At 41.4% G+C, this 20,265-nt stretch overlaps 1 protein-coding gene across 2 annotated transcripts in view; it reads left to right on the top strand.

Annotated features, from left to right (window-relative positions):
• The window catches only part of fhit (fragile histidine triad diadenosine triphosphatase), a 171,256-nt gene that overhangs the window by 11,312 nt on the left and 139,679 nt on the right, over positions 1–20,265 (top strand). The window lies entirely within an intron of this gene.

The raw sequence follows: 20,265 nt of genomic DNA, 5'->3' as shown, positions 1-20,265 counted from the left end.
AATCACCAGATGTTTGACTTGGATACTATGTACTTAAGTTAGGAAAATCGTAACCCTTTTTGTGTTTTACTAATACATGAATGTAGTCGCTGTCTGCCTGCTGACGATCTGTTAGATTACCAATTGATTCGGATTGATTATCAGCCACTGGGGGCCATCACCACTACATCCCAGTCATAATTACTCTGAATAATTCAATGGTTTCATGGGATCTTGTGTTTTTTATTTATTTGTCTAAGACTTAGTGTCAATGGTATCAGTGAATATCAATAGAGATAACATTTGCTTAATCAGTTTTTTATTATTATTTCCAACTGTGATTGACCTGCAGATGAACAGCATCTGTTTATGAAGACTCCAAAAAGTAAACTGGCACTAGGTTTACAATTGTATATGTGTAAAATCACACCTGTGTTTGGCTAACAGTCTGGAGCACAGCTTGGCAGTATAAAATTACAGATGGAGCCTGATACTTTCTTTAGCCCAAGTGCAGTGCTGTGTGTTGGACAAAAGGTAAGCTGCAGGTGTGCGTTGTCAGGCTGGTTCTTTATTGAGCTAAAGAGAAGGGCGAAGCAGCCCTATAATTCAGACAGTGCGGACAGTTCAGACACAGCGGTAGCCATCCAAAAAAAACACTCTTGGGGGGAGAGGGCTAAGTGTTTGCAAGATGATTAACATCACAGTGTGTTGAGGAGGGCTGTGTGCAAGCGTGTTTTCAAGGTGGTGGACGGAGGGGAAAAAAGGGCTTCTGAGTAGTCATATAACCTCGATTAAACATTCAAACATAAGCCCCCAAGAAGAAGGACTTTCTGGAGTTTGGGATTACTTGGGCGGTAGGTGTGATCATGAATTTAGAATGGCTGATGGATTCTGAGTCAAACACCAACACTTGAAGAAGGACCAGGGAGATGAGGTCAAGGATCTCAGGTGTATTTCAGCTTGAATCCTGTGCAGGGAGCAAGTTTAGCAAGTTAATCGCTGACAGTGGGAAAAGTATAACACTTTTACCAGACAGGTTGTAAAGTCTGCATAATTAGTAGTGGTGGGGGAAAAAAATCGCGATATTTTGCGCACGCAATTATATCGATACAGTAGCGCAAAGTATTGCAATATTTTATTATATAATTATGTGTTTTACTTTTGGGTTTTCGCCATTGTTTTTCTCGGAGTTTACTCTGATAATATTACATTTGCATATTCCATCCACAAGGTGGCGCATTGTTGCGGTGCTTTGTTGTCGTGCATTCAACAGCAAATTCAAAAGGAAAATGGTGTCACCATCACAAGCGGTTGTACACGACGCTCCGTTTTGTTTCAAATCGAAGATGTTGGTAAATTTCGGTTTTCAACAAAAGCAAAAAGTAAAGACTTTGATCGAGTATGAGTACGGCAGAAACGCAGTCAGGCCGTGGGACGACGAGACAGATCTCAGTGACACAGGCTGTTTTTTTCTTTTATGTGAAGAATGAGTCATTCATACCATTTAATTCAGTTTTACTGTTGGTCCTTTTGTATCAATGTAATGTTATTGAATGAGGGGTGAGAGGCATAACTTCTTGCTTCGTTTGAAGCGTAAATGTTAGCTCCGGCAGACTGTTTATGTCATCAGCAAGACTAAATAGGTTCTACGCATGTGCTCAACCCAGTTTGTCAGGGATTAAGCAATCTGAGATGAGGCGCAGCTCGTCGATGCCTCAACGTCTAGCTGTCTCCTGTCTGTTTGAACAGGACATGCGCAAATTCAATGATTTGATTATATCAAATGCTCAAAATGATTGGAATCACGCATAAATCAGTTGAGAAATATTCATTTATTTTATCATAATTTATTTTAGTTTTTACTTTTCATGCTCTGCCTCCTCTGACCGCACATCCGTGGTACAAACACCTAAAAAACACAGCAACTCTTTTGAAAAGCTCCCACAATTTTTTTTAACACGTTTTTGCACTTGTTTTTAATGTGTAGAAGATAATGTTGTACACAGAATTAAATGTTACATTTGAAGTGAGTTGAGCAGTCTTATTTTCCTCATTTTTTTTGTAATGCCTTCTGAATAATATCGGGGACATGAATCGCAATATATCGCAGAATCGAATCGCAATACTTGCTGTATCGCAATATGTGAAGAATCGCAATAATATTGAATCGTGGCCCAAATATCGCAATACTATCGAATCGTCACATTTTTGCCAATTCCCACCCCTAATAATTAGTCAGCATGATCCATACCTCAGCCAGTATAAAGCAGGAGGTAGTTGAGGTAGAACGTTTGCACAGATGGTATATTGGTGACTCTGGGAACTCTAATCTCAAGCACAGAAGAGACAGTGCCGTTGTTTACTTTCTGGCTATCTCACCTTTTGAGAACCATATTTAAGTAATATGCCCCAAGAGGCCGTGGTTTGCGCTGATTTTAGAACAGGTAAGGGGAGTTGTTAGGCACGACGCGATTGCTTATTGCTTTTCTAAAACTGTTACTACAAATATTTGATATGGTTTCATAAATAAAGACAATTCAATTTAAGAAACAATAGTTTAACGATAAACCGTCATTCTTCCGCCACTAAAAATTATAGTTCCTTAATAAATCTTTGCCACGCAACCCTTGAAGCAACGCAACAGCCAGATGGAACACTGGGTATGAAATGCGCTATATGAATGCCTTAATGCTGGATTTTACAACGGCTTTTAGCCAATCACAATCAAGGATTTGAACAATCAGGTTTAGAAATGGCATTTTGGCATCACCCTGGGATGGCTTGGCCTATAGAGCTGATAAGACAGCTGAAAAAAGGACATTAGCTCTTTCACTTTAAAACAAGGGCATTATTTATGCCTTCAAGGATTTTAACAGGAGTGACTCGGGTCCATCAAGCAAATGTCACTGTCAATGTAGTTACTCTTTCCTGAATGGCAGGCCAAGGCATTTTCTACGTATGTCTAGATTCCAGCTGTGAGACAGTCCTTTCAGTCAGTAAAAATGTGATGAGGACTGTTTATTGATAAGTTATGAACGTTGAATGGGTACCAGAATGAAAACCAAACAAATGCAGCTTAGTATGCTATGTTGCTATGAAGCTCTACTCATGCTGAAATCTAACTGATAGTTCTGTTTAAACATTTTTAATACTTAAGATTTAAAACTAGAAGATATGCCAGATAAAACATTGGTAACCATGGCCTGAAGTTGCTCTCAATTCCCCCCAGTTGTGTGGCATGGTTGACATGCTTATGGCGCATATGCAGAGTAGTCATGGCTGACCTCCACACCTTTTAAGGCATTAAATCATACTAAGCGGTAGTTATTGCAAGGTCCATCAAAATCCATCCATCACTTCAGCCTTTTGAGTTTGCTTTTGGACATCTCTCTTTCCAGCATAAAAAAAGAAGATTTTTTTTGGATGCATAGTGGGGAAGCAAAAAGAAAAACAGACGCATCTGCCTGAGAAGCGGAGCACATGTGTGGACACTAATAGCCCCCATTAAATGATGTCTTTTTCCTTGAGTGATGCCCTTTATGTGTCTCAATTTCCCATATTTTTTTTTTCCTAATGGAAAAGTTTCCATCACAATTCCAGGCAGTTACCTGCCTAACACTCCAAGTTTAGTTGGTGAAAACTTGACAGTTTTATGGCAGGTAATTTCTGCTCGTACTGGGTCATTATTTAAAATGGATGGTGAAAGATACTGTGGTGCTTTTATCTTCCCGTTCTCATTATAAATCCATATATTTTAGCTTTCCTTTTAAAGTGAAAAGTGCTTTAAGTCATTATGTAAAACCTGTAGATTTCTTAGGTGTTAAAGAGTGGTTATTAAAATCACCACTTTAAAGGCAAAGGAGATTAAATTCTATTCTAAAGAGCTCAAAGTCAAATGGTTAGTTTCATGCATTACTGAGGAAATACTTGAATGAAGGATTCTGAGCCTCTACCTCTGAATATCAAGTCATTCAAATTAAGGAAACATAATTCCATATATCACCAAGGGCATGGGGATTACTGCCTCTCAAAACATAGTTGAATTTGACCATGATTTAATGAAATGAGTTGTCTAAGGTTTACTGGGATCATGAATGAACCGACCTTTGCTTAGTAATTAAGTCCAGGTAGATTGCCTTGACCACCAGCAGATACCGTTACCAGCATAGCAAAAACATGCACTCCATAATTGATGACATTATCAGATGGATCTGCTTTCACCGGTTGAGTGAGTTGTGTTACTGTATATTCATTTTCTTTTTCAACCCCCCCTCTCCTTCTCACATTTGTTTTTAGCGTAATTGCAGTGCGCGTGTGCAAATGCGCTCCCCCGTCTCATTATCTCTCTGTCAATAATCCAACTGCTGTCGTGGCGAATGAAACGCCACCCTGAAGCAAACACTGGGGCTGGCAGAGGAGTCCATCAGATGTAAATACCATTAGCGTCTGCAACGGCTGCCCGGCCTTCAGTCTTCAAACAAGCTCAAGCACTCTGGAACATCTCATTAGGCAGGGACTCCTGGAAAAAAGCCTAATCAGATTTTTGCCCTTTTTGTGTGTCTATGATGGGAAATATCACACTGCAGTCATGGACGCAATCTATGTACTGTATATTCATGGTGGCCTTAAGGCCTACCCAGGAGATTATGTGGAAGCTATAGAAGTGCCAACAATGAGAGGTCAGTTGTCGGTAAAACAAATTGTGTGTGTGTGTGTGTGTGTGTGTGTGTGTATGTGTGTTTATGTGTGTTTATGTGTGTGTTTATACAACACACATGGTAATCCCATTTGCTTTCAACATAATTGACCTGATCCAATGCGTGTGCTTCATTGACCATTGTGAGTGAATCTACATGCAACATAGTTTATTTAGCTTGGCCTCTCTTCCTCACACATTTTGACATGTCAATGTCATGTTTTCCAGGAGTGGAAGTGGGTGCCTGCTTAACGCAGGTAATAAACTTAGCATTACTGTTAATATTATGCTAGTTGCTTTGCTGGTTTAAATTGAGCCCTTACATCACCAGTGTAACCAGGAGGGGGTGTCTGTGCGTTCTGAATGTCTGCCATGCATTTTTCATGTCTCCTCATGTCAGTCTGGCATCTTGCATCTTTACAGGTAATCCATTATTCAGCGCATCGCTGTATATATCCCTGTGATGATCATCTCTTCTGCATAAAGACAACTCGTTGCACTTTACATGAATTGTTAGACAAAAGCTAAATTCAACAACATATCATGGATACATGTGTTTGATGTGAACTCTGATAACCTATTCAGCATAGACTCCCCTCTGTTGTAGAACATTCCAATTTGTGTCAGTATATGCAGTTATGTAGAGCAGTATCCAGCACTGAATTTGAACCAAAAATAGAAAATGGAGTTGGCAACCAACTTGTCAAGGCGATCTCTTTTATGCAGTGGTGAAAAATATAGAATCCTAGAAGGCGATTCCTGGTGGACAGGAAACTCCTCATCCTTTCTATGTGTGTCTGTCCTGGGGTGCCATGTTTGAATCCATTTTGTTCTGGCATTTCTTGGATTGTGCATTTCAAAGGGCAAAATAGAACCATATTCTAGGCATTTGTGCAAGTCTGCACGAGTAACAAACTGATGGTCTCTGGTGCTACCTCACCACGTGCTGGGTTCACCATTAGTGTCAGTGTGTGTGTGTGTGTGTGTGTGTGTGTGTGTGTGTGTGTGTGAGAGAGAGAAAGAGAGAGAGAAAGTGTCTGTATTTGTTATGATTATTTAGTGCTCCTCGGTCTCTCTCTCTCTCTCTCTAACCATCCCCTCTTCCCTCTCGTAGTTTACCCCCCCCATAACTCTTTCTCTCTCTTTCTCTCCATCCTCCCTCCCTCTGTCATTTTGTCTCTCCTCCTTCTGCTGGAAATTGTGACACTCTACTGCGTTTTGGCTCCCAAACAGAGAGAACTATCCTCTCTTGACCACGGCTTAAGTGAAATCACTACCTCCCTTTCATGATTGGCCATATTGTATCTCTCTTTGATGTCCATGCTCTTTGTGGTCCAGAATGGCGCCCTACCTGAAAACCGATCCAGATGGATGGCTGTAGCCTGGGAGCGGGCGCTTGTCCATCCACCATCTGCCGGCTATCGGTCTGGATATCCTTGAGCAGGCACAGGCAATACCTGTTCTGGCATCAGGAATTGAGCCATATGTACTTTAAGGTGCCTCTTGGCCATTGCCAAGGCTGTTTTGGGTAGCTCTGGTTTAACATGCTTGAAGTGAACAGGCTAACAGAAACCGGTGTGGTGGGAGAGCTCACTGGGGAATGGTGTCATGTCTCTAGACCTTTTCTTTTTCACCTACTGTGCTGTGTTTTAGTTATACACAGAAAAATATGTTAAATACATTATTAAATACTTGACACTGGTGTTAAATATATTATTAAATACATTATTACAGTTGTTTGGGGACTTCCCACAGCGGCCAATCCTCTCACTGTCACCTGCAAGTACCCAATAACCTTACCCTTACTAATATAACAACTGCCAAACCATACTTCCTGAACAGCAGGATACAACAACAACACACATGTATGTAAATACATGGGAAAGAGTGCAAAAAGCCAATACATACTACAGTCTGCCAACAAGCCAATAAATATGTCACCAATTCAATAAAGTCAATACATCTCTTTAATAAGTATGATGGACAGCAATTCTGGTGCCTGCTTTAGTGCTTGTGGGGTTACAGAAATTGAGTACATCATAGCCTCTTCATGACACACTAATGAGAGAGTCTGACATAATGTATATAAAATGAACATGTTAGATTTCAACGTAAATAAATAATAAACAGTTAAACAGTTTTATGCCTGTAGTATCTATGTACAAACGAGTCAGCAAATGGATTGACAGTGAAAAACTCACCTCACAACTAGGCTTTGCACAAAGCAACCAATGATTTTAAATTAATAATTCTTGGGTTGTAACCATCTTGGTAGTAACCATAACCACAATGCTATAATCCGAATTAAAATTAAAATTAGGAACCCTTTTTGATTCGAGAAAGCCATGTCAGTTTGCAGTTTTCTTCATATTAGAGACTTCATACTGATTTTTTAATACATTTAGACATGGCATTGAATTGAATTGAAGATGGTGCAAAGCTCATCATTGTCACACATATCCATTATGCCATGAGTGTGAAGACGGTAAATTATGTTTAGATGAGGAAATAATGTGATGTGCTGCGGTGTAAAATATAGGTCATATACAAAATATTGATTACTACATTATCAGATTCAGGTGTGCATAATCAATGTCAGTTCTTAAAACGTAATATGTCCCCAAAACAGTAATAAATGTGATATTTTGTGTTTAGAAGGAAAATGAATAAACAAATGGGGCATTTCATCATCTTCATTGATGAAATTAGGTTTTTCATGGGCATGGTGTTTCAGTGGTAAACATCAATACTTCAAAACGTACTTTTAATCACAAATGCATGGTGCTTGCATTGATACATCGTGTTTTTTAAAAAAAAACATGTGTTTCTCAGGACTAAAGGTTTAGTCTAAGGAAAGGTTGTTCTACTTATACCAAATTTCACAGGTAGGCTTATGTTACTTATGTATACTGCTAATTTGAGTAAAACCTACTTCAGTTCGTCAGGTATTGATTTGTTCTTCAGCACTTCTTTATTTAAACTGTTCTTGTAATTAAAGGTCTTGGAAAGATTTCTCCATTTGTCAGATGAACTACTGCCCTGTTCAAAATCAATGGTGTTTGCAGGATGATAATGTAAGAATTTAGTTACACGACTCAAAGACCAGATTGAGTGGTCAGTGTGTAGAGGCAAGAGGACCATAGTCAGTGGAATTCACTTAATACACTCCAAAGACTGGTCCTGTGTTTTGTAGTGTTAGAAATATTACTGTATATAAGGTCTTCTAATGTAGTGCACCGCTCCAGCCCGTTTTTAGCTGCTGTAGTTTAGCACAGTATTGCTATGGACTATGCACCTTTTTAATATATGCACCTTTAATCAAATCAAAGATGCTGTCCCTTCATTTCGAGCTTTGCCTTCACTGTATTTATATTCGTGGGAGTTTCCTTTCAACAAAAATGTGTGAACTATTGTTTGGAGATGAGTGGAGAGACTGCTGATTGTGATTTATCAAAGCTGACAGAGGGGAAACCTCTGTCACAGTTTACAGCCTGTGAAAGCATGTCTCAACTGAGTGACATAGACAGGACAGCAGTAGGCGCTGCCACAACAAACAAAAGAGGAAGCACAAGCTCTGTGTAGCGAAGAGGCAATATTGATGATGCAGGTGTTGTGACTTTGTTTACAGTATGGAGCACATTCGTGATTTTGTGAAACAAAAACCTTACACTCACAGCAAAATGTCTGTGTCAAAAGCCAAATGTATTCAATTATCTAAAGGAATTTGATTTGTATTTCATTTTTAGTTTAGTCCGAGGTTTACATCGTACAGATCTTTCCTCAGATGGAGCTTTGAGACAGCCCACTGATGGTAAGCCAGAATGGGAAGGTATCAATCAAAAGTATAAATCTATAATTAGGGTAGGTTAACTAATCCAGACCTCCCCCCCCCCCCCAAATATGACTAGCCTGTAGCCATGGAGTGATTGCAGATGACTTTCCACATGAACCCTATTTAATGACCGCCTTGCAGATTCTTTCAAAGGTGTTAATGCTATTCCGCCTACTCCCCGCTGCCTCTGCAATGTTCACTTTTTTCACCATATCAAATATTGTTTATCTTATTAGTAACTTCTGTTGCAACATCAAATTAGTTAGACATGAGCATTCTTACCACATGCAGACCAACACTGATGCAGTATAATTTGAAGAACACTTTCTTTCCTTAAGGAAAAAAATAATTTGGAGTGGTGATTACTTTCTTGTGGACAAGTGAGTTGTTCAAGTTGTTATTTGTTTACAAGATAGTCAATGCATTCCACTTTAAACACAACATGGTGTACACATTGAATGATTGGCAACATTCTCAGGAAATCCACCACTATGCATAATAAGAATGTTGGAATGTGTTGGTAGCTATTCTTGGGTGTAATGAGCTTCTGGATTTGAGTATGCATTGTGTTACAAAAGGGCAAGCCTATACACTGCCATAAAGGTTTTCACTGAAACCATGAAATGAACCACAGTGACTTGATCCTGTGATCCCAATTATATGAAATCTTCTCTCTTAACCTTGTGCAAGGTCAGAATTTACTCTGTGTTCGCTATTTAGCATGATCCTCATTCTTTTGGCAAAAACAAATGTTAATGCCCACATTATTTCTGAATAACCTGGGAAGATGGAGCAGTATCTTTCAGCACTATCAGTTCGCATACAGCACATAGTTCTGTCAAAGGTACTGGCTAATTCTTCTGTGTGTAATGACTAAGATGCTGTTATGACCTGTAGAGGAATCACAGGGTCATCCACTGAGTCTGGTCTTGATTTCTGAAGTCCACATAGTGGAGGCAGCAAACTGTTTACTAGTTGTGTTCTGACTGATGACTTCTATATTGACAATATTGTTTTGTCTTCCAGATATTCCTGAGAGACACAACATGATCAGGTCACCTACATATGATTTCTTTAGCTGTAATTGTCAATTAGTTTGTTATAAATGAATGTGTTAAGTGTGATTTTATCATGCTATTCTGTTGATTTGTTCTTGTAGTACGTCAGGCAATTGGATCTGTTGATAACAGTAGTGTACATAGATTCTCGTTACTCTTCATGGAACACTGTATTGCCCCGGAACTGGTGTTATGAAAATGTTGGGAAAAATGCAAAACGTGTTTAATCATAGGGAAGCGTAATTTCTTTTTGTTGTTGTTGTTTTTTAGGATGAATGTTTAGCCGATTTAATTACCAAATAAAGCTAAAGCAGATGTTGTGAGATGAGGTGTGAAATGCTTACAAGTTAGTGGCCTGACAGCTCTAAGAACTTATGACTAAGTCTAAACTTCTAAACTGAAAAGTAGATTTAATTTGTAGGTTTGTTTGTGAGTTTAGTGTGTTCCTCTCACACAGTGGTTGTGAAAATACAAATGTTTCGGAGTATCCATTGTTTGGATGCTTCAGGCGTAGTTTCCCTTGAACTAGTAGAATCTGTGGTATTTGGGGTAGTCGCTGCACCAGGCATGGCTCCAGAGAGTGGTAGGGAGTAGCATATGATGGCCACGTTGGGAGCATAAGGGAGGCTCAATTTTGCACATTCTGTGCACACTGGGAAGCTGCAGCAAGCTTGCTGGCAGGTTTTTTTGTCCTGTTTTATGGTCTCCTTATTCGCACCTGGGCATTTTCAGTATTGATGTGATCACTTATTTTGTAGTCCTTTTTTCATTCTTAACCATTGCCTGTGCTACTGTGATTTTACTCGATTAGTAGTAGCAATGGCACAATGGTAATGGTCAAACTCCTAGATAGATAGATAGATAGATAGATAAATAAATACTTTATTAATCCTATGGGGGAATTCTGGTATCTCATATTTACAATAATTACAGACAATATGTAAAGACAATACGATAAAAATACAAACAATACGGTTATGTACAGTGTATAAAGGGTGTATAGTGCAAAACAGTGTAGTCATATAGTTAGAGTTTTATGACAGCTGGGACAAAGGACCTCCTAAGACGCTCAGTCCGAGAACGTAGCGTGTTGAGCCGCCAGCTGCGGTGGCTGCTGGATTGTCCTGCCAGGACATGTTGGAGAGGGTGGTTGACATTTGCCCATGATGTCCAAGAGCTTGCCCCGTAGCCGTTTATCCAGCACAGTCCCCAGTGAGTCCAGTCTCTGCCCCACCACTGAGCCCGTCTTTCTGACCAGCTTGTCCAGCCACCCGGTTTCCCTCTTTGACATGTTGCCTCCCCAGCAGACTGCATCATAAAAGAGCACGCTCGCCATTACTGACTGATAAAACATGAGCAGCATCTTCTTGCAGACGTCAAAGGACCTGAGGACCTTTCCTCAGGAAGAACAACCTGCTCTGTCCCTTTTTGTATAGTGCTCCTGCGTTAGCCGACCAGTTCAGCTTGTTGTCCAGATGCACCCCCAGGAACTTGTAGGTCTGCACTTTTATGTCTGGATTTTAATAGGCTGCAGATGTGGCTTAGTCCTACGGTAGTCAATGACCAACTCCTTGGTCTTGCTGGTGTTAAGAAGAAGGCCATTCCTCTCGCTCCAGTCGCCGAAGGCTCTCGTCAGGTTGCTGTACTCCACCTCCTGCTCCTCACTAACACCTGCCACTATAGCCGTGTCGTCTGAATATTTCTGGACGTGACAGGACTCAGGGTTGTAAGTGAAGTCCGATGTGTAGAGGGTGAAAAGGAACGGACAGGGCCAGCGAAGTCCCCTGCGGAGCCCCAGTGCTGCTCACAACTATGTCAGAGGCACAGCTCCCCAGTCTGACAACCTGCGGCCATCCTGTCCGGTAGTCTGTAATCCGGGATGTGAAGAATGGATCCACCCCCATCCTTTCAAGCTTCTCTCTAAGTTGGAGAGGCTGGATGGTGTTGAAGGCGCTCGAAAAGTCAAAGAACATAATCCTCACTTGACTTCCTGGCTACTCCGGGTAGGAGTAGGCACGGTGGAGCAGGTAGAGGACAGCGTCATCCACCCTTACACTTTCCCGGTACCCAAACTGCAGGGGGTCGAGTGCATGTTCGGTCAGAGGTCTCAGGTGGCGTAGAAGCACCCGCACCAGTGTCTTCATGATGTGTAATGTGAGGGCCACCGGTCTGTAGTCATTGAGCACGGCCGTGCGCCCAGTCTTGGGTACCGGCACGAGACATGATGTTTTCCACAGAACCGGGACCCTCCCTGACTGTAGGCTCAGGTTGAAGAGCTCAGCCAGTTTGTCTGTACAGACCTACAGCAGCCTCGGGCACACTTCATCCGAGCCGGCCCCCTTTCCCACGTTCAGCTTTTTTCAGCTTCACCTTTACCTCGTCAGCTGTGAGGCACAGGGGGAGGCTTGGTGGGGAAGGGGGCTCTGCCGTGATGTTCTCTGGTGAAGGGGGGCAGGCTGCTGCTGGAGGAGAGGAGGGGGGGCTGATGATGATGAGGCAGCTGAGTTAAACCTGTTGTAGATGTAGTTGAACTCATTGCCGAAAGTCATGAACTCCTGGTGAAAATTGCGCTCATCCAGTGAGCGTCGTCTAGCACTGCCACCTGTGCAAGCACGGCAATCCAGACTATTCTCATTTGTAGTTCCACGTTGGTGGAACGAACTGCCTAGCACTACCAGAGCAGGGGCGTCCCTCTCTACCTTCAAGAAGCTCTTGAAGACCCAACTCTTTAGAGAGCACCTCCTTTCCTAACTGGCACCTTGGCTGAACTTGCACTTAAGCAGTGACAGTCCCGCGCTTCTTTTTCTTTCTATGTCGTTTTCTATTTCTTAAAAAAAAAAAGTAGTATTCATTGTTACTTCATTGTTTTATTGCTCTTAGCTTGACTGTTTTCTCCCTTGTACGTCGCTTTGGACAAAAGCGTCTGCTAAATGACTAAATGTAAATGTATTCAATGGTATGTCAAAGACATTGAATCTGTAACCCACTGTGCCACAGTTTAAACTGCAAAACAGATACATCTCCATCCTACATGGGCGTTAATATAGGATCGGCATGACTAGAAAATACATAATTGGAAAAGAACTCTGCATCCTTAATTGTCTCTTAGGCATTGGATGCAATTAAATCCCCTGGGGTTGTTGTCAACACACTTCAACAACAGTCTGTGTGAAGTTAAGGTGAGCCTCCTGACAGAGAATTAAAGTTAGAAAGGGTTGTCTTTGTGTAATTCAAGCATTTCCATAGAAAAACACAATTATTTGATGTGTTCAGTGTTGGTGTTGAGAACAGTCTTTCAATATATATATATTTTTCTGCAGTTCGTTTATATTGATAATTGCTGTGTTTTCGTCGCAAGACAGCAGATTCTATTTTAGAGGAAATAATTAGCCTTCCATCTGTTTCTGTCAAGAGGCACATTTTGCATTGTGAAGTATTTCTAGAGCTGCAGCCAGGGTTGGAAAAGAGAAAGCATAACCTGACTTTGATGGAGATGTATTTGCCCTTCACTGCCTATGTTCTTTTCCCCCTTCCATAACTTGTGCCTGCTCTGGATGCCATTCTTAATGGCTGCTTGGACAGCTGGCTCAGAACTGCTGTGGTGCACTCTGTGGCTGAGGGTCAAGAGGGTCTTGTGTGCTTGCTGGTGTCTTTGTAGCACAGGTTTTGTCTGCCAGCAGGTCTGGTGCTAATGTCCACCTCGCCACACAGGACGTTTTTTTGGGGACCCCGCCAGTCACCATGTGGTTGACAGGTGGGTCAGAGGGAGGAGTGTGGGCATACTGACGGTGTACATATGGGCAAACTGATGGTGTACTCTGTCTCTGGTGGGCAGTTGCTCCTTGTTGCGTCATCCCCAGAGTTTCTCTTTAGACCTAGGTGGAAGGCATTTAACTATTGCTTCTTTAGATCCGAGGGTAAAGCCATTCTTAAGGGAACAAAACGTACACACTAACAGCAGAGAAGGGAGGATATAGCCCTCATGTTTAATATTTAAGAGTTGCTGTCGACAACGGCCTTTCTCTATGTTTGTTTTGCGCTGAAGTCACGTTTGTTCACGTGAGTTTCTGTGAAGTCACCTGGAATCGCCTCTCTGACTTAGTTTAGTATAAACGCCACGTTTTTGGTCGCCCTGACTGAATCGTCTCGTATATACGAATCCTCTTTTGTGCACCTTCTTGTGGTCTTGTGGTTTCGGAATAAGCAAATAATGGCAAACCATTTCGCATGTCTCATGTGTTCATGTGTTCATTTTGATTGCCCTTTGTTGGTCATTTTCAGCTGTGCTAAACTACAGCAGTTAATGATGGTCTGGACGGGGCACTTCATTAGAATACCTTACATACAGTAATATTTTTAACACTACAAAACACTGGACCAGTCTTTGGAGTGTATCAAGTGAATTCCACAGACTATTGTCCTCTTGCCTCTACACACTGGCCACTTAATCTGGTCTTTGAGTCGTGTAACAAAATTCTTACATTATCATCCTGAAAACACCATTGATTTTGAACAGGTCAGTAGTTGCTCATCTGACAAATGGAGAAATCTTTCCCAGGTTGGGAAGAGCTTTCTTCACAGTGTGAATGTGAGGTTGTCCTGTCTACTTTGGGGATTTGATGTGCTTTAGCTGGGGTTGTACTGTACTGTTTGTTTCCCCATATTTAAGCCGCGTTTCCTGTATGGTTCACACAAAATGTGGTTAATAAGTTAGCTCCAGTATCTTAATCACACCACACATGGATATTGTAAATTGGTATTGCGGACCAATCTGCTCAGGAAGGGCATAATTTGTACTGTGCTGTTTTTATCTGTCTCTAATTGACAGCAAAGTGTTGCATGGGAGGTCATTTCTGAGGAGCTGCTGACTTGGCCCTGAGACCTTCGCTTATTTTCTTAGGGGAACAGTCTTGTGCCTTAGGGTGGTGATGCTAACTGTCAGTGGCTTTTTCAAAAGTCCTCAGCAATGCACTGTGACATCCATCTCGGGCCTTGTCCTCAGAGACACCACAGACTTGTCTTTAGGATCTGTCTCTTCAGTGGCCTTTTGTCTGTCAGTATCTCTCACAGCTAGCTAGTTTTACACCAGCAGCCTTTTTTTTCCCAGAAAAAAAGTTTCAGTAAAAGCTTGACTCACCCGTGTCTGTGTATATTTGGAGCAAAGAACTGGTGTGTCACTGGAGATTATACTCTAATAAATGACTTTGTAGCTTTTTTTCCCCTGAGGCAATGTGTTTCTCATGTCATTTTTCTTATGAGCCGGTGGAAAATTACATTTATTTGATGGCTGGTGAGACATCAGTAGAGGAACTGGAGGGGAAAGAAACTAATGCACATAAGATAAATATTTTCTTGGTCTTCCTGACCGGTAGCAATATGCCTGCATAGGAAAATCTGACAATAGCCTATACAGCCATTATATTATCATAGCCGTTATTCAGACTTGGTGTTATTTCTTTTTAGGAAATGAAATTTTCGCTTTGGTTTCAGGGTGCATGGATTTATTCCATACATTTCCTCTCTGAACTACATTTGAATTTGTGATGCCTCTGCCCTATCAGTGACCAAGTGCAGGCTGCGAACACAGGGCCACATGAAAAGCATTGTGAACAGCAAGGTCAATGGCCAAATAAAAAAGGTCCAGGCGCTGATACAATCTGCCGTGGGCACATGAGCGGGTAGGTTAGCGGCCTATTTTACAACCTACTGCTGGAGCCTCATAAATCCTGTCTGTTACCCTTTTGTCTCGTTTGACTGTCCCTCACAGATCAGCTGGCCTCCAACACTGCATTAGGAGTGAAAGTTTGAAAAAGAAAAAAGGCAAAATTTGAATATGAAGTTTTCTATATGTATCAATGTGTGATCTTGTCCACAATAGTTGTATTTTGGTGTTGTTTCCACTGAACCTTTTTGCGGGCTGAGGGCATATGGTGAAGTTCTCGTAAAAAAAAAGGAAATTCTCTGTAAACAATTGCCACTTGTCCTGCTTTTTGCACTCTCTCATTAAATGTATTTATTTTCAATGTGCTGGCAGTGGCATGCCAGCATTGACTCTAATCACGGTAATGGTGTTGGAGTGGCTCTCCGACCGCAGGATAATGATATCTAATGCTCAGCTCGCCTACCTCAAGGCACATATCCTCTCTGAAGCGGAACCACACTTTCTGAGTCCAGCTCAATTGAAAGAGTTGAGTAGCACTTTACTCTACCTTCCGCTGCAAGACTGACATTAAACCATGTTAGAAAATATGGTACCAGTCATTGTGAGCTGTATCCCTGCTTCTTAAATGCTGCAATGTAAAGGTAGTTTTAAGTAGGGTGAAAGCATCCGATGGGAAACTGTTTACAAATTCTCCAACACGTATGTAGGCCTGTGACGACCATGTCAGCCCTTTACCTGGGATGCCCCTGTTGTTTGTTCATTTTGGGAGAAAGGCATTTTCAGAGAATAATTGCAAGGGCCCGCAGTGATGCGAAATGCTGCTATTCTTCACGTGTCTTTGTCGCGTGCAGCTGTCTGTGTGCATCCATTGTTTGCACACACTTAGCAGCGCACCTGATTCACAGGCATGCAGACCAGCTGCTGCTGGTGCCAACGGGTCATACCATCATGCTCCAGCAGAGGGGGGCCCACAGCTCAGCGCCCTCTCAGGTGTTTGCCTCTCTTACCTGATTATCCAGTTACTTACTGCAGCCTTGGATGTTTATTACAAATATTATTTTTTAACTTGGGTTGAACTTGTCCTTGTGAAGTATGTTTATTATTTTTTTTGTATCACTGCAGGCACTTCGTTTATGAACATATTTTTCCTGTTTTGTGTTCACAAGTAAACACCACTTGTGCATATGATGGCATTTTGTAGTGTCATATGACTTCCCCCCCCCCCCCCCCCCCCCCCCAAGTGGCAATTACACTCTTAAAATTCCATTTTCTTAGATAGGGTGGTGTTAACCTTCTGGTTAGGGGAAAATTAGATGTTTCATGAAAAATGGATTGTATTGCCACCTTCCCACAAACTCAAGCAAAAAACTGTTTTTCTGTGTATGCTCACAGTGACACCTAAACTGAATTCTGTTTTAAAGGCACTACATTAAGTGTAGGAAAATGGCACCCCGAAGCATTTTTAAGTTCATCTCATCTGTTGTCTTCATAAATGGTATGAAATTTCAAAGCAGTTCAGCCCAGCCCTGAATTGAGCTCTTTGTTGAGGAGCATTTTTACGATGCAGGCACAGCACTCTCTTTAGCGCTCCTTGATGGGCCATTTTACATGCTAGTCATTTAACATCGGGCTCATAAAAAAAGACGAGGATTAAGAGGGAGAACCAGCATGAGGAAAGAGTGGTTTTTCCTCCTCCTGTGGGTTATCCTGATAAAAAAAAACACACATTATTATTTTTTCAAGTTGACTTATTTATGTTTTTAAAACTTTTAATAGAAAAATAATTATAGTAGCCTGGAATTATAGTAACCTTGGAAATTACTTTTACTTTTAAACAAAAGTGGGACTAATTGCTCTCTCCACCATAGGCTGTTCCCTTATCTGTAGTGTATTGATGAACAGCATTGCACACATGTGCGCTAATCACAAGAGAGGAAGCATTCGAATGGCCACGGGACCCGGGTCTATGTAGAGACAGGGCTAAAGGAGAACAGGTAGGGGAAAAACAGTTCAGTCGCCAAATGAATAGTGCGGCTTAGAAGGATATGCCAGGGGATTGAAATTACATCTCCATCACATTGAATGGCCTGCAGCTCGTCGTGCTCTCTTTCTCTGTCTTGAGCAGACACAGCAGTGACATTTTTTTAATTGGCATAGCCTTACTCATGCATATTCATGTCAGGTGCCATCTTGGTTTCTGATTGACTGCAGATACTCATCATCATTTTAAGTAAGTTTGTGCATGGGTGTGGGTCTGAATAGGCCCGTGAGGCTGTACCTGAGTGTGCAATATGTGCTTTTGTTATTTTGCCATAGTCATAGTGCTGCTAATAGACTTTTAGTTTTATAGTTCTTGGGAAATGGAAATCATTAGTCTTATTACTTTGATTTATCCAGCAGTAAAAGTCTGGTCCAACAATCTAATTTTATAATACAGTCACCAGTGGAGAGAGTGCCGATTAGTGACTGTTGTATAACCCCTATAATGAGAGAGAGAGAGAGAGAATATTAAAACATTCGAGAGCTTTCGAAAGACACAAATTGTATTTAATTTGCTACCATACAAATAAACTGATGTGAGGACATGCAAAGTTATTTTAGGCATGAGAGCACTGCTGAGGGGAGGGATCTTTTGCTTTAAGCAATACATGGCCTGTGTGGGGTTTTAATATTTCCTTTGTTTTAGTTTTTTTTTGCCTTGGACTGGGTATGGAGGATTTGTCTGCCTGTGTGTTTGTGTACCATTCAGTACAGACATTTCTTTCATTCAAAGCATGAAGGACATTTGTTGAATCAAATAATAGTGAAATGTAATTATCTTAGTACATGTTGAACAGCCATTATAATCAACATATTTGCTCTATTAACCTATTCCTCAACATGTCACTTTAATGATTGCTATTTTACTACATTGTCTCTTTATGGTTCTCCTCCTATTTTCTTTTGATTGTTACACAAAGCAATTTGCTCAACATTCAACACGATTTTCTTACAAGACATTTCTTACAGTACCTACAAGATTCTTGTCAGACCTTAAGTACACATTCACATATTTGAGGATAGATTTTCAACAAAATCGAGTAATCACTAATTAGTCCATGATTGACAGAGAGTTGTCAAGACTAATCTCCATTCTGGACCCAGATTTAGACCCAGGCTTAATCATCAGTGTCTTACTGCCAAATAATTAATGTTGACTCAATAGGCTTCAGTTATGAATCACTTGTAGTGCACACAAAGGCTGCACAATGGCCTATTGTGTGCCCACAATATCCTGAATAGTATGAGTGGTGTGTACTTTTGGAGAGGCGGTGTGGTAATTGTTAGGAAGGATCAGTTGTGATTTGTAACGTGTCCAGCCTCAATATGAGAGCCAGGCCTAATTGCTCCATCCTTGGCCAGCCACATCTGCTTTTGTGCTCAGCAACACCTGTCACAGTTGTTCTTTCCCATCTTTGAATCGTTTTTTGGCTGTTGCGGAGGTTTGGGGATAGTGGCATGGTGGCATGGTGGGCGCTGGAAGCTGCGGATGCCAGCAGGCAATTAGGGGGAAGGCTGGAGTGGAGCGGCTCCACAACTCTCTTACTCAGAGAAACTGCTGACACACCGCATCCAGCCAGGCTCCTCCCGGCCCCACTCTCTCACTTACACATATGAATGTGCTATCAAGAGCTGGAGAAATGTACTACCTCGTCTGAATTATTAATTTGCCCTAAAACGAGACGCCATTGGATGTTTGGTTTGTTTTTTCGAATCTTAGCCTGGCTTCTCTCCACGCTCTGCATCTTACAAATATTCATTAACTTCAGATTTTGAATGTTTAAGATTGATTAATTAAGAAATGCTGTCAGGGTGGCTAAAGCCCCTAAAAGTTTGTCTGTGTAACCCTGTGTCAAATATGTATATCATGACAAAAGAATGGAGTTGGGGAAAAAGGTTTCTCCTAAGCATACAATTGCAAGGAAAATAATTTCATGGTTATTTGTGATGTTTCTCTTTTGGGTATTAGCTTTCTTTTTATTCATTATCACCACACATTGTTATTTCGTTGGACAACATATTGGCCCCTGTAATGTGTTTATTTGATATAGTCAGGGTTCTTCTGTACTAACATGTTCAACGGTTTAATTAAAAGGAGAAGAAAAGCCCGCATGCAAGCATAATTGAAGTGTAAATGAAATTATTGTGTTTGCTCAGTCATGTTGCCCTGTGGGTGTGCTCCCCATTTCATTTTACACAATCAAACTCCGGAGAGAAAAGCTCAGCGAGATGACAGCTTGGAGTGCAGACCCACAGACATTCACATTTGCCCATAAACAATGTTAATTTCATCACATGGGCTGGAACGCAATATGCCTACCTTGCGGCAACAGAACACGACTCCTGGCCATTATTAATATGAGGGAATGAAAGTAATGTGTGAGAACACGGGGACTACAATACCTGTGGAAAGGAATAAAGGGAAAAGGAGACACAGAGGTGAGCATCTTTGTCTGGTGTGGATTAGTTTAGAGGATACATTTAAATTTCATATACTGTATATTGCACTTGTGAAATGAGAACGCCATGAAATAAAAGTCAGGTCATCGTCAAGCACATTCATAGTTAAACATTTTTGTTCTGTAGTATACTTCTCTTTGCATACTTTAAAGATGCATCCTGTATGGCTTCGGACCAAACCCAGATTTCAACAGGGTCCCAAAGCGGCGTGTCACTATGTTGCCTGTGCCCATGCTCCATTTGTTCTGGCTCCCCACCTAACCAGAAGGAGTTAGTGTTGCAGTAACTGGGGAAATGATACCAAGTTCGGCTTCCCTCTCGCCGACTCTGACAGTTTGTTGTGTTTGCTGGAGTGCCAGGTCAAACTGGAGGCCCTGGTGTTGAGATTTGAACCTTGTGATTTGAATCTCGTCATCTCTCAGCGACGACCTAGTGTTCTCATGTTGTACCACCCAAGCAGCTGTCATTTTTTTTATCTTTTCTTGATACATTCCTATACATGCATCACTGTCTTATTAAGTCAGGAACTATATCCTGG

Source organism: Sprattus sprattus, assembly GCF_963457725.1.
Source record: "Sprattus sprattus genome assembly, chromosome: 10".
In the NCBI taxonomy this organism is placed as follows: domain Eukaryota; kingdom Metazoa; phylum Chordata; class Actinopteri; order Clupeiformes; family Clupeidae; genus Sprattus; species Sprattus sprattus.
Note: the sequence above shows the minus strand (reverse complement) of the source record. Positions and strands in the feature narration are given on the sequence as shown.